This window comes from Lemur catta, chromosome 26, assembly GCF_020740605.2.
Source record: "Lemur catta isolate mLemCat1 chromosome 26, mLemCat1.pri, whole genome shotgun sequence".
Lineage (NCBI taxonomy): Eukaryota > Metazoa > Chordata > Mammalia > Primates > Lemuridae > Lemur > Lemur catta.
The window spans coordinates 6,197,978-6,212,172 of NC_059153.1; the positions used below are offsets into that span (position 1 = coordinate 6,197,978).

At 38.1% G+C, this 14,195-nt stretch overlaps 1 long non-coding RNA gene across 1 annotated transcript; it reads right to left on the bottom strand.

Moving 5' to 3' along the window:
• Nucleotides 1-7,586: 7,586 nt before the first annotated feature.
• LOC123627690 lies at nucleotides 7,587-10,551 on the bottom strand. The gene is made up of 3 exons (XR_006731424.1): nucleotides 10,113-10,551; nucleotides 8,188-8,308; nucleotides 7,587-8,062 (listed from the first exon to the last, which is right to left on the bottom strand). It is a non-coding gene; the product is annotated as an uncharacterized LOC123627690 (long non-coding RNA).
• Between the last annotated feature and the right edge of the window lie 3,644 nt (nucleotides 10,552-14,195).

The window sequence follows — 14,195 nt, forward strand, 5'->3', positions numbered from 1 at the left end:
AAATGCATGCTATCTTTCAATGTCCCTTATATCAAATATTAACAATAGAGTGTTGATCACGTTATGGTTAACCCTTGAACAATACGGGTTTGAACTGCATGAGTCCCCTTACATGCAGATGTTCTTCCATCGCTGCCACCTGAGACAGCAAGACCAGCCTCCCCCTCCTCCTCCTCCTCAGCCTACACAATGTGAAGATGATGAGGATGAAGACCTTTGCCATGATCCACTTCCACTTAATGAATGTACTTTCTCTTCCTTATGGCTTTCTTGATAACATTTTATTTGCCCTAGCTTACTTCATCATAAGAATACAGTATATAATACATATAGCATACAAAATATATGTTAATCAACTATTTATGCTATTGGTAAGGCTTCCAGTCAGCAGTAGCCTGTTAGTTAAGTTTTGGGGAAGTCTGGGAGGCTGAGTCAGGAGGATCTCTTGAGCCCAGGAGTTTGAGGTTGCTGTGAGCGAGGCTGATGCCACGGCACTCACTCTAGCCAGGGCAACAGAGCGAGACTCTGTCTCAAAAAAAAAAAAAAGTTTTGGGGAAGTCAAAACTTATGCACAGAGTTTCAATGCCATGATGGGGGCAGGTAGCATGGGGGTCAGCAACCCCAACTTTCCTGACTCCTGCATTGTTCAAGGGTCAACTGTACTTAAAATAATAAAAAGGTGTAGCTATAAGATTCCAGCATTGAAATTGAGAACATTTTTATTTGTTCAACCATTTAATTATTAGGCCACTACTGTGCACCGGACTCCACACTCTGCACACGTAGCAGTGTACAACCAGACACCCAAACTCTCCTCACTGAGCTCACAGCATTGAACGGTGGTTACTCCTTTGCTACATTCACATTGCCAAGCCCTCCAAGAGAAAAATGTGGAAAACCAAGTTGTAAACCTTAAACATACACGATTTTGATTTGTCGGTTCTACCTCAATAAAACTTAAAATAATCTGTAACAGAAAATTTATGCCAAGTGAATTTTAGTTGAGAGAGACATACCATATTTTATCTAAGTCTGCTCCTAAGTTAGCACAGTACTTAGTACGTGTCTGAGCCTCAGGGAACTTATATTTCTTAAGGGAAGATCTCTTGCCTTATTTGTTTTGTTTCTTCACCAGCTAGCAATTAATTTTTAAATTTAGACTTCTATAACAGATCAACATACACTGTTACTAACCCCAAAAAAACCCACCACCAATTAACTTTACTATCCCTACTTAAACTTTTATTTCATGACTTTACCACATTTGATAAATATTGTCAGTACTGGTAAAGGGAAAAAGGAAAAACTGGTATTCCTTGAGTACTTTCCTAGAGTCAGGCACTGTAAAAACTCCTTACACACTGTGCCATGTAATCATCTTAATGTCACTGTCAAATGGCAATTATTATTCCCCATTCTCCAGAAGGGAGACTCATGATGGCAGGTCGTGAACTCAGATTGCCTGGCTCTAAAGCTTATGCTTTTAAACACTCCTACTTCTCACCCTCAGCGCTCATTGTGTGCACACTCTGGCAAAAGAACATATTGTTCTCTTTCACTCAGACGAGTTTCCTCATCTAGGTCAATCGCCAGTTATAGTAAGATTGTAATAAAGACACAAGGCCATAGTCACCAAAAAAGCATGGTACTGGCACAGAAATAGAGACATAGACCAATGGAACAGAACACAGAATCCAGATATAAAACCATCTACCTCTAATCAACTGATCTTTGACAAAACAGACAGCAGTATACGCTGGGGAAAAGAAGCCCTATTCAACAAATGGTGCTGGAAGAATTGGGTAGTCACGTGCGGAAGATTGAAACAGGATCCCTATCTCTCACCACTCACAAAAATTAATTCAAGATGGATAAAAGACTTAAACGTAGGGCACGAAACCTTACATTTAAGAAGAATAAAATACATGAAAAACTCTTTTAGACATTGGCCTAGGCAAAGAATTTTTGACTATAACCCCAAAGGCAATTGCAGCAACAACAAAAATAAATAAATAAATAAATAAATGGGGCTTGATTGAATTAAAAAGCTTCTGTACAGCTAAGGAAATAACAGAGCAAATAGACAACCTACAGCATGGAAGAAAATGTTCACAAACTATGCATCTGATAAAGTGCTAATATCCAGAATCTACAAAGAACTCAAACAAATCAGCAAAAAAAAAATTAAAAAGTGAGCAGAAGACATGAACAAAAGCTTTTCAAAAGAAGATTAGACAAATGACTAACAAATATATGAAAAAATGCTCAACATCACTAATCATCAAGGAAATGTAAATTAAAACCACATGGGATATCACCCTGTCAGAATGGCCTTATTATATTAAAAAAAAACAAACCCAAAACAACAGATGCTCATGTAGATGCAGAGAGAAAGGACCACTTATCTACTGTTGGTGGGACTACAAATTAATACAAACTTTATGGAAAACATTATGGAGATTCCTCAAAGAACTAAAGGTAGGCCTACCATTTGATCCAGCAATGCCATGACTGGGTTTCTATCCAAAGGAAAAAAAAAACATTATATCAAAAAGACAGCTGCCTTCGAATGTTTACTGCAGCACAATTCACAATCGCAAAGATGTGGAATCCACCTTAGTGCCCATCAATCCATGAGTGGATTAAAAAAACGTGGCATATAAAGAAAACCCTCTTAACCAAGTCATTTTCTTCACCTTTTCAGAGATGAGCTTGACTAAAGTTTTCATAGAGATTTCTCTGATTTACAACAATATGATGGCATTTTTCTTTAGTTTCTCTCAGTGATCTAAAAATAAGTCTCTTGATTTATTAAGTAGTATTTTCAAATTGTTCTCCTTCGTGCATGTTTTACATTTTACACAGCTTGATCCTACACACATAATCTGAGAACGGTACACTGCACTGTTTGGTTTGCCCACTGATTATATCTTTTCTAACAATATCTTTTCTTCAGCGAGGATTTAAATCAGTTCAAATTACAGACATACGCAAAGTTAGTCAAACCAAAAAAAAAAAAAAAAAAAAAAAGGAAAACCTGGATCAAAGAGAAAGGAAAATGTACATATGGTAAGAGAAATTGTCAAAATATTTGCCATGGCAACTTACCACAGACTTAGTGACTCAAAACAACACAAATTTGTTACCATATAGTTCTATAGATTGGAAGTCTAGCATGTGTCTCACTGGGCTAAAAGAAGGTTTTGACAATTCATTACTTTCTAGAAGCTCTCGGAGAGAATTTATTTTCCTGTTTTTTCCACCTTCTAGAGGCCATTTGCTTTCTGGAAATACTCACAAATATTCTTGGCCCTTCCTCCACCTTCGAGCGAGCAGTGTCAGGCCACATTCTTCTCATGCTGCTCTCTTTCTGGTTCTCTCTTCCATTTCTTTCCCCTACTTTAGATAACCTTGTGATTACATTGCATTTATCTGGATAATCCGGGATAATCTCACTGTCTTAACGTCAGCTGATTTGCAACCTTAATTCTGTCTGCAGCTTTCATTTCCCTTGGCCACAACCTAATATATTCACAGGTTTCAAGAATTAAGACATAGACTTCATTGGCAACCCTTCGTCTGCCTTAAACAGCAGTTCATCTTTAATTTCACTCTTAACTTCCTGATAATTAAGGCAAAAAAAAAAATTTTTAAAAAGAGACAGCAAGATAAGTTTTATAAATCAACATGCCAGTTCTGAAAAAGAGCTAGTTTTTCCTAACGGTATTTGTTGAAAAAAAATTATCAGAAAAGTCTTTAATATAAGACAGTGAATATTATAGTGAAGCATGGCATCATAGCACTGTTTTTTCCCTACAAAGGGAAAATCGTATTTTCTATGCCTTTTTATGTCAAGAGAGCTTACAAAATCATGTCATCAAGAACTAGTGAGATATTTCTCCTCATTTGAAAAAAATTGTCATGTGCAGTCCCTGCCTTTCTCAGGAAATACTTGCTGAACTGATTAGACCTCTAGTGACAGCCATCCATCAGTGGAAAGATCATTAATAAAATTCCTTCCACCACAGAAAATTTAAGTAGATTCAATAATTCTTGGTCTTTCCCTTGTTTATGCTCTAACAAGTGGCCAGCTCACTTTGATTTAAGGACAATAGCTGACACCCTGCTTGATCAGAGGACAGAATTCACAAAATCAGAAAAGACGCAAATTATATTTCCAAGACGTTACCTTAATACAAAGATTTCATGAAATGTTTTGCTTTCTTATCATTCCTGTGTTCGTTGGAATAGCACTTTCAATTTCCTTCAAGAATTTTCCTTTGCATTCACGACTTGCCTAATTGGCCCAAGAGGCCTAGCTTTTTGGCCTATTTCAGCTTTCAACAGGCCTTCATCCTAAGCTTAATTATTGCTAGCTTTTGATTTAAAGAGAGAGATGTTTCTCCTGACTTTCTCTTGAGCACTTAGAGGCCAATGTAAGGTTAGTAACTGACCTAATTTCAATATTGTTGTGTCTCAAGACACAGGGAGGCAAAGAGAGGGAGGAGGTGGGGCATGGGCAGGCAAAACACACATTTATCAAGGGAGTTTGCTGTCTTTTATAAGTGCAATTCATGGCACCCCAAAATAATTACAATAGTAACATCAATGATCACTGATCACAGACCACAACAACAGGTACAATAATAATAATAATAAAGTTTGAATTATTGCAAGAATTACCAACATGTGACACAGAGCACCTGCTGTTAGAAAAATGTCCCCCATGACTTGCTCGATGCAGGGCGGCCACAAACCTTCCATTTGCAAAAAACACAATATCTGTGAAGCTCAGTAAAGCAAAGCAGGATAAAATGAGGAATCCCTGTATTTGATTAAAGAAACATACTCATGAAACATTTGTCTGGTTACATTCAAACTGCCCCTTATGCATACAACATTTTTTTGGAATCTTTCTATTCCCGATGAGCGCCAAAGGGGGGAGAAAACGTACTCTCCAAGGTCACGGGAATTTGTTAAACGCAGCTGACAATGTTATAGTGCGGGAGAAAAATCTGCCTAAGTCTGTATGCACCGTTAAATTCACAAATTAGTTGTTTACTCCTAAAGGGATCACAACAAACACCAAGGGAGCGTGGGTCTGAGCGGTGACAGACACTTCTCAGTGACTGTGGTCCTTTGCCCAACATGGGTGGCGGGATACAAACTGGGTAAATTCACCCCTCGGGGCACTGAGCAGAAGTCAGACCATGGGGCCAGGCCAAGCAGGATGGATTTAATTAGGAAGACTGGAGCCTAATATTCACACAATCTCCGAAAATTCTGCTTTGCCCAGTTAAGCAATAGTTATTTTCAGAGTCCAGTGACTGGTGGGGAAAAGGTCCCCAAAGACGACCAGACCTTGTCTCGTTAATTAACCTCAGAGCAGAGCAGGGCTCACATGCCCGGTCACTCCCATTGACACTGAGCAAGGCTAACATAGGCAGAGGTAGTGTTTGCTAAGAAAAGAATCCCCCAAACATTTGGTCTTATTTTAAAAAATGCAACAGTTTGAACACAGCTTTATGTGACTAGCAGATAGTCTTTTGAGTATAGGGATAACCGAATTTTTTTTAATTAAGTGTCAACTGTTCAGAGATGCTTACGATGAGAACCCTATTTAAAATTATAATTCTGGCCGGGCGCGGTGGCTCATGCCTGTAATCCCAGCACTCTGGGAGGCTGAGGCGGGAGGATCGCTCGAGGTCAGGAGTTCGAGACCAGCCTGAGCAAGAGGGAGACCCTGTCTCTACTAAAAATAGAAAGAAATTATGTGGACAACTAAAAATATATATAGAAATTAGCTGGGCATGGTGGCGCATGCCTGTAGTCCCAGCTACTCGGGAGGCTGAGGCAGGAGGATGGCTTGAGCCCAGGAGTCTGAGGTTGCTGTGAGCGAGGCTGACGCCATAACTCTCTAGCCTGAGCAACAGAGTAAGACTCTGTCTCAAAAAAAATAAATAAATAAATAAATAAAAATAAAATTATAATTCTGATGCCCCATACCCTGATTTTTTTCAATTAACTTACTATCTCTTAGTATATATTTTTTTTACAGACTCATGACATTTTTGGGTCTATTTTTCCTCTCCTAGAACTGTGACACTTATTCTTGTTTCATTCATGAATATACCTTCAGTGTTTAAAGAGTAAAAATAAAGACTTGTTAAAAGAACAAAAATTCTGAGTTTTCAAGAATTCCCCTTGGACGTTCTCCCTTAGGAGGAAGGGCTCTGCGGTGGAAAGAGTCATGGACATCCACGGAGTCCACCTGGAATGTTCTCCCCAGTCGCTGAATCTTCCTTTTAGTACGTAAAAACCTAATGCACTGTTGTGACAGATAAAACAATCAGGCTAACTTAATCACTATTTTGTTTTCCTCCATTACTTTCCTTCATAGGAATCATCCCTTTTTTTCCAGCATTGCAGTTTGTAAGAAACAAGATTTCTGGAGATCTTTTCGTATGTTCAAGAACTTCAGGGAAGAATGGAAGACCCATTGGGTCAGCGATGTTTGGCTGTTTTCAGAGAGGGCAGGTGGGGTTGTAGTGGGAGAGTCGCTGGCATGGTCTCCCCAGGGTCCTCTCTCTAACACCTCCTTGACACAAGCCCATCGGTAACTCGTGTGGGGGCCACCGAAATCTCTATGCCTGGAACCGTGCGTGATCCTGCCAAGGAGACCGGAGTCCCCGTGACTCTTTTCCTCTCATGTGACAGTCTATGTGCATCAGTGTGGAGCTGGGGGGATTATGTCCTGTGCAGATTTTTTTCATCCAACGTTTATCATGTTTTTAATGAAAATCTTTTACATGCAAAGCTACTCACTGTCATCAGTAGATGGCTGAGAAAGAAAAGAGAACTCTTATATTAATAATATGGTGTGACAAGTGTTTTGATGGATATAAGCCCAGGGGTGTGGAAAGCAGTCCTCAGAAACCCCGTGATTTCTAGCCCCTAGTCTCTACCGTAGACCCTGCTTTGATCTAAACTTGTACTTAGAGTGTAGCAAGTTTAATTCTCTTAAGTTCCATAACCTAACCACAACCTTAAGAATGTGATTTCATAAAAGGCTGTGTGCACCGTTCTGCCCAAAGTTATCGTCTGCGTGAAAATGTGCCTATTCACTATACAAAGACCATGCAAAATATAATACTAAAATGTCATCTTGATGTTGCAGATTTACTTCCATTAAGACTTGCCATTTCCGGTTTGTTTGTTTTTTTTTTCAACTTCCACCCAGGGCTAATTCAAGCTGTGATCGCCTAGGTTCTTACATCAGTAACATCTGTCACCAAAAATAAATATTCTGCAATCAAAACTTAACTGGCCCAGCAATTCGTTGGTGATGCACAAGGCAGAACAGAATTCAGCTTCATTCTCCCTCGGCTAAATTGACTTTGCAGCACGGAGAGGAGAAGAGATTTATGTGTTAGTAAATTAAGCAGAGTTGGCCCAGAGAGAACAAAAGATACAAATAAAGACAGGCCCACGGTATTCTTTAATATTCAGGCTTGCTCCTATACAATGTAACACATTTTAACAAGTTGGAAAACATAGATAAAAAAAAAAAACGCTGCTCCTAGTTAAAATGAAATTTGAATTTTATTAATAGATGCAAACTGCTTTAACAGCTGAACATGTGATTTGTCACCTTATTAAATCGAGAAAGAATAGAATGCTCTTATGAAATGACAGTAAGCAATGGTAATTATAAAATCCCTAGCATGTTTTCTCCCCCTTAAATAAATGATGCTCACTGCTCTTATTATAGCATTTCAGTTTACAAAGCAATTTTATACCTATCACTTTACTTAATCTTTAAAATAATACTTTTCAGACAGTGGCTCTGGAATTATTAATACCATTCTTTTTAATCAGATGAAAAACCTGTAGCCTAGAAGTTAAATCAAGATAAACCTAAGGATGTGCAATGAGAGCTGAGAAAAATTAACAAACTCTCTCTTCTGACTCTTTACCGCATGGAGTTGGTTCCTGCTATTCACGGTGTCTACGTTTGGCAAAGTCACCACGAACACTGACAGCAAATGCTGAACCATTGCACCTATGAGAAACACAGGGTTAGGTTCCTGCAAGCTGTGGTCACATTTTTATCAACTGACCTATACATAATTTTGTTTTATGTGTCTATCTGTTTAAAGGCACCTTACTTAATATATGTCGGCATACCTCTCAACTGATGGTCCTTCATTCTGATGCATACAATCACCTCAAGATCCAGAGGGGATTGTAGTATGTCTCTAGACAAACTATCATAGAGCCATTAAAATAATGGGGGATTGACAAAAACCTACAAAATCAAGCAGAATAATAAATAAGTAAATTCATACATACATTTTGTATTATTTTAACTGGATTGCTAAATTAATGCGAAAATGTATATATGAATAAGAGAACAATGAAAAGAAAAAGTTATATTAGAATGACATGCCTATGGCTTAAGTTTCTACTTAAATTTTCTTAAGGTTTAAATAGTGTCTTCTAATTTAAGATGACATTTAAAAATATTAATTTAAAATTAAAATATTAACTAAAAATATTTCCTACAAATGTGTCTTTTTCAAGTCTACATTTAATAGAACAATTTTTTCTTTTCAGAAAATGAAATAAGTACCAGCTTCAGACATTTGACCTGTCTATTCTCCGTGATGTACAAAAGATTAATCACACCAGAGAAGCTGCCTTTTAATCGCTAATTCAATAGACTTCTCTTAGTTCCCTGTCTCTGGTTTCCCTACAACCACTGACATTATTGAACACGCCAGCCTTTATTAAAGATAAAGGGACTTCATCCCTTGAAGTATGTCTTTCTCCTTATTTCTTTACATCATTTCTTCCCCCCTTACCTATTACCCTAAACCTCAACCTCCTCCACAAGTGGAAACAGTCTCCACAAATCAGTCCTCTTCCCTCAGTTATTTTTTTCTTCATTTAAAGTCTTTAGTTTTATTTATTACATCTATTGTAAGGACTTACAATTCGATTCTCCAACTGTAATCTCCCTCTTAGTTTCCAATGCTGAAACTCTAATTTTCTGCCAGATGGCTCTATCTTATTACTCACAAGCTATCTGAATTAATGTTGTCGGGACCAACTTCACTCTATTTCCCTCAAAACAATCTTCTTAAGCCAAAGGACATGTGTCTATTACTTAAACTATTGGACCCGTTCAACAAGTCTGAAATGTGAGAGCCACTATTCCAGCTCTCTCATCTTTATGCCCAAATCCAGGTGGTCAAATATTAAAACGTTTACGATTGTCCCCAACCCTGGCCATTTCCATCTCCTCAATTGTAGGAAGGATGCTTGTCACCTTCTCTCTGTCCGTAGTTTTCAAAATGATCTGAATATATTATACTAAAAAGGATAACACGGCAATACACTAGGGCACTGGTATTTCTGCTTTTGTTAATATTTTATAATGTTTATCTGATATTAATATGTATATAATTTATCAATACACAAACATATATGGTAGTGTGTGTCCCAATTTTGAATGAGAGGGATGCGCAATCAAAAAGACTAGAATATCTCAACAGCCTCTTGAAGAGTAGTTAACTTTCCCACCCTCAGCCTCTCTCCTTCCCCTCCTGTGCATGTAACCACCAGATGCATGTTTTCCAGACATGACAACGGCCACCTCACTGTCTGAACAAAGCTCTGCCGTGGCTTTTTATTGCGTTTTGTTGCCAACCTCAGGAACGTGGCCCTCCAGGCAATCACCTGCTGGCCAGCCCCCCGCCCCAAACACGCACACGCACACAAACACGTGCTATTTTTCCAGCCATATGTTCACTCTTCATTTTCATAATCTTATCGTCCCAGTGAAATTTACCCATCTGTCATCACTGAAGACATACCAAGTGCCTCTACAGGTCTATGATAATAAGGGCCATGTTCATAAACCTAATAAAAAGCCAGGCCCTCATGCAAAAGCTCCTGGACAGAGTCATTTCTATGGAAACTCCAGCAGCCCAAATCAGGTCTGGATGGAAATCCACTCTGCTACATACATGTCTTTAGGAACATTACAGGGGATCCAGCAGAAATTCATCTCAACTTCTTCCACTAACGCCCAGTTCTCTTGAACTCACCGTTGCTTTGCAGTTTCTTGCTTAGCAAATCCCCAGTGACGCCTCCTGCTCTCGTTCGTGAAGCAAGTCAAGTCTTCTCTCTCCACCGTCCGCTGTTTCTCAGCTTCTTACTACAAATCTTCTTCATGGAAACAAAGTTACATCATGGTAAGAACTTTTCTTTCTCTGATGTTGTCCAGCACTTGGTCTGGAACAAAAAGCAGAGCTAATCTGGGTAGTGGTTTGGGGGCGATGGAATCAGGGAAGAGCTCCTATAAACCACTAAGCAATAGAGGAGATCAACCCCATAGATGAATGGGCAAAAGACCTTAAGAGACACTTAACAAAAGAGGATAGATATCCCACCGGACAATAACAAATGAAAATTTGCTCCATTTCGTGTCATCAAGGAAATGGAAATTAACACCAACATGCAATGACACCAAAATGGCTAAACTTAAAAACAAGCCACACCAAGTGTGAATGGCAGGATTCTAAGATCCACAATTCCAGCATCTGTATCCACGTCTCCAGCATCTGTATCCATATCTCCAGCATCTGTATCCACGTCTCCAGCATCTGTATCCACGTCTCCAGCATCTGTATCCACATCTCCAGCATCTGTACCCACATCTTTGTTTATCACCCAGCCCTTGGGTATGGGGAGGGTCTGCAACTTGCTTCTGACTGATACAATGTGGCAAAAGTGAATGGACTGTGCAGATGTAATTAAGGTCTCCAATCAGTTTCTTTTAAGTTAATCAAAAAAGATTAGTCTGTGTGGATCTGACCTTATCAGATAAGCCCTTTACAAAAGGGTCTAGCAGTAAGAGCAGAAACTTTCCATGGACAGCCTTGAAGAAGCAAGCTCTCATGAGCTCTACAGCTATAAAGAAATTCATTCTGTCGGAAATGTGAGGAGTTTGAAAGACGATCCATCCCTGGTCAGCACTCCAGATGAAAACACAGCCTTCATCTCTACCTGTGAGTCCCAAAGCAAAGAACCCAGCTTCTGACATACAGAAACTGTAAACTAATAAACACATGTTGTTTTCAGCCACTAAATCTGCAGTAATTTGTTATGCAACAAATGTAAATGAATACACAAAAGAAGTGATTTGAAAGATGTGAAGAAACTGGATCTCTCATACGCCGCTTCGGGGATTGTAAACTGGTACGACATTTTTGGAAAGCTATCTGGCACTATCTGCTAGTGCCAAACAGACACATGGTCGCTATGACTCAGCAACTGAACTCATAAGAACATATAAAACTCAGATGCATGCATATTTTCATCACAAAACGTGTACAACAAGGCTCCTGAAAGTTCTGTTCACAAAGCCAGGACTGGAACCTCCCAATTATCTCTAATCTGCATAGTGGATACATAAATATGTTTAGGAACCCACAGGAATGCTTGATAGCAATAAAAATACAAGAACTGCAACTCTACACGACAATGAATGAACAAGGTGAATCTTATAAACATAATGTAAAATGAAGGAAACCCGACACAAAAGATTACAACACTGTTTGGTTTCATTTATATAAAGCTCAAAAACAGGAAGACAAATCTCTGGCATTGTAAGTCACAGGGTGGTTACTCCATGTGGGGTCAGCCATGGGCAGGGGCACAAAAGGGGCTTCTCAGGTTCCAAAAGTGTGAAACATGCTTTTTCTTAATCTATATGATAGTTTATTTAAGGAAAAATCATGGATTTATACCCATAATGATCTGTGCATATACCTATATGTAATTATTCTTCAATAAAAGTTTACTTAAAATCAGTGTAGGGGCCGGGCGCGGTGGCTCACGCCTGTAATCCTAGCTCTGGGAGGCCGAGGCGGGTGGATCGCTCGAGGTCAGGAGTTCGAGACCAGCCTGAGCAAGAGTGAGACCCCGTCTCTACTAAAAATAGAAAGAAATTATCTGGCCAACTAAAAATATATATACAAAAAAATTAGCCGGGCATGGTGGCTCATGCCTGTAGTCCCAGCTACTAGGGAGGCTGAGGCAGTAGGATCGCTTAAGCCCAGGAGTCTGAGGTTGCTGTGAGCTAGGCTGATGCCACGGCACTCACTCTAGCCCGGGCAACAAAGTGACACTCTGTCTCAAAAAAAAAAAATAAATAAAAAATAAAAATAAATAAAAATAAAATAAAATCAGTGTAGGGATTCTCTTCACTTTTGTGTACCTTATAGTTATAAATAGACATAGTTTGAATGTTTCATGAGGAATCTATAGAGATTTGTCAGTTCCTGCAGCTTGATTTGCATGCAATTTTTCAGGTCCTAAAGGTAAATTTGGGGGTGATCATCAAGACCTCAAAATGTCCTATAGTCTTAATAATATATGCAATTTAAAACTTCTATAGGATATAACACCATCTAAAAAAGCAATTGAGAATCATGTGTGTGTTTGTATACAAATTCCAAATCAATAAAAAATAGATGTTCAAGAGAAAAATGAGAAAATACCATAAAAAAGCAATTTACTAACATAAGCGAGCTAAAAACATGTATTCTAAAATAAGTAAATATTTCTAATATACCAAGTGGAAAATGTTTACATAAATATTAATCAGTGTTAATCAGAGTGTGAGCAGACAGGTACACTCCACCTCTGCTACTGGCAATGCAAATGGAATTATTTGACTTTTCTGAAAAGGAATCTTACTTAGCCATGTATCTGCACACTATTAACCTAACAATTCAAATTCTAGAAATTCACAAGAATATAATCAGAAACATATTTAAAGATGCACATAATAGAAGCATACTACGGAAAAGTAGTTTAAAGTACTAGAAAATATCATGAAGAACATATTATATTCTCAACAGCTGGTACAAAATTTCATTTTTAGGGAAAGAGTCACGTTAGCTGAAAAGGTGCAGAGGAAATGAAGGCATAGAGTGGAGACTTTTTTATCATATGGACATCCATTTGACTCAGCACAATTTATTGAAATATCGTTTTTTAAGCTCAGTATCCAGAATAAGCATACTCCATTTAAATATTAGCAGAGAATCCGTAAGTTATTAGAATGAGTTATGGAAAAGAAAAGAAATTCCCTCAAAATCTCTTGGAAAGAAAGAAGAGTAGAGTTGAAACAAAGTGATACACTACCCATATTTAATTAATATCTTCAAGGAATTTTTCTATTTCATTTATCTTGCTTCATTTAACATAAATTCATAATGGATCTAGTTTTAAACCTTAGCATTTAAAACTCTGAAATTTCAAGACCATCCTTTCCTCCTCGGCAGTGAAAGGAAAGTCTCTGAAAAGCTCTCATTGCTGGCACATCTGCAAATACATTTAAAAGTACTTTTACTGTGTTGCAATAAAGCTGACATATTTTCAAGAAAACACATGGAGTCAGCTACTGAAATATCTTTAAGAGAACTCTATACAGGAAGGTTCTCCCTAGATATAAAACTAGAACATCTGCATTTTTGAAAGTTACTTGTGAGATGTGGTATCATTAGTTCAAGTTTTCCCAGTTGTGATGAGTTGAATCTATAAAATAAAGAGTTTGAAAAGCACATTATTCTTAGTATTTCCTTGAAGATATCTGTGTGCATGTGTGAGTGATATGTGGGTCATTATTTATTTGTGAATGAGTTACCATGTTGTTATCTACTGAAGAATTTAACAAATTATTCATAGCTCCAGTTTGCCAAAAAGTTAACTTAAGACGATTATTGTTAAATAGAGCTATTCAATCACTTCCTGTCTTTACGACAGAAAACACACTTTATCTGAGAAATAATTGAACACATCACTGGAAACCATAACTGATGTTTTTAAAGAATGAGCTCTAAGGATGAATTCTTTTACTCTTTTTGTATTTCTGGGCCCCAGTTTCTTTATAAACCAAATATAGGTAAAAACCACTTTCGTCACTTGTTTGACAAAGATCTTTTATTACTTACTCTATGAAATATTATTAAACACTCTCTATCAGGTGGTGTAATGAAAAAGGAACAGTCTCCCTTAAGGTAGAAAAATTTTCATGATGGTCACTGGATCTATCTTATGTCACTTTGTAACTCTGCCTGGAGACAAAGTAAGGATGGGCCATTGGTCACTGCATCTTGTTA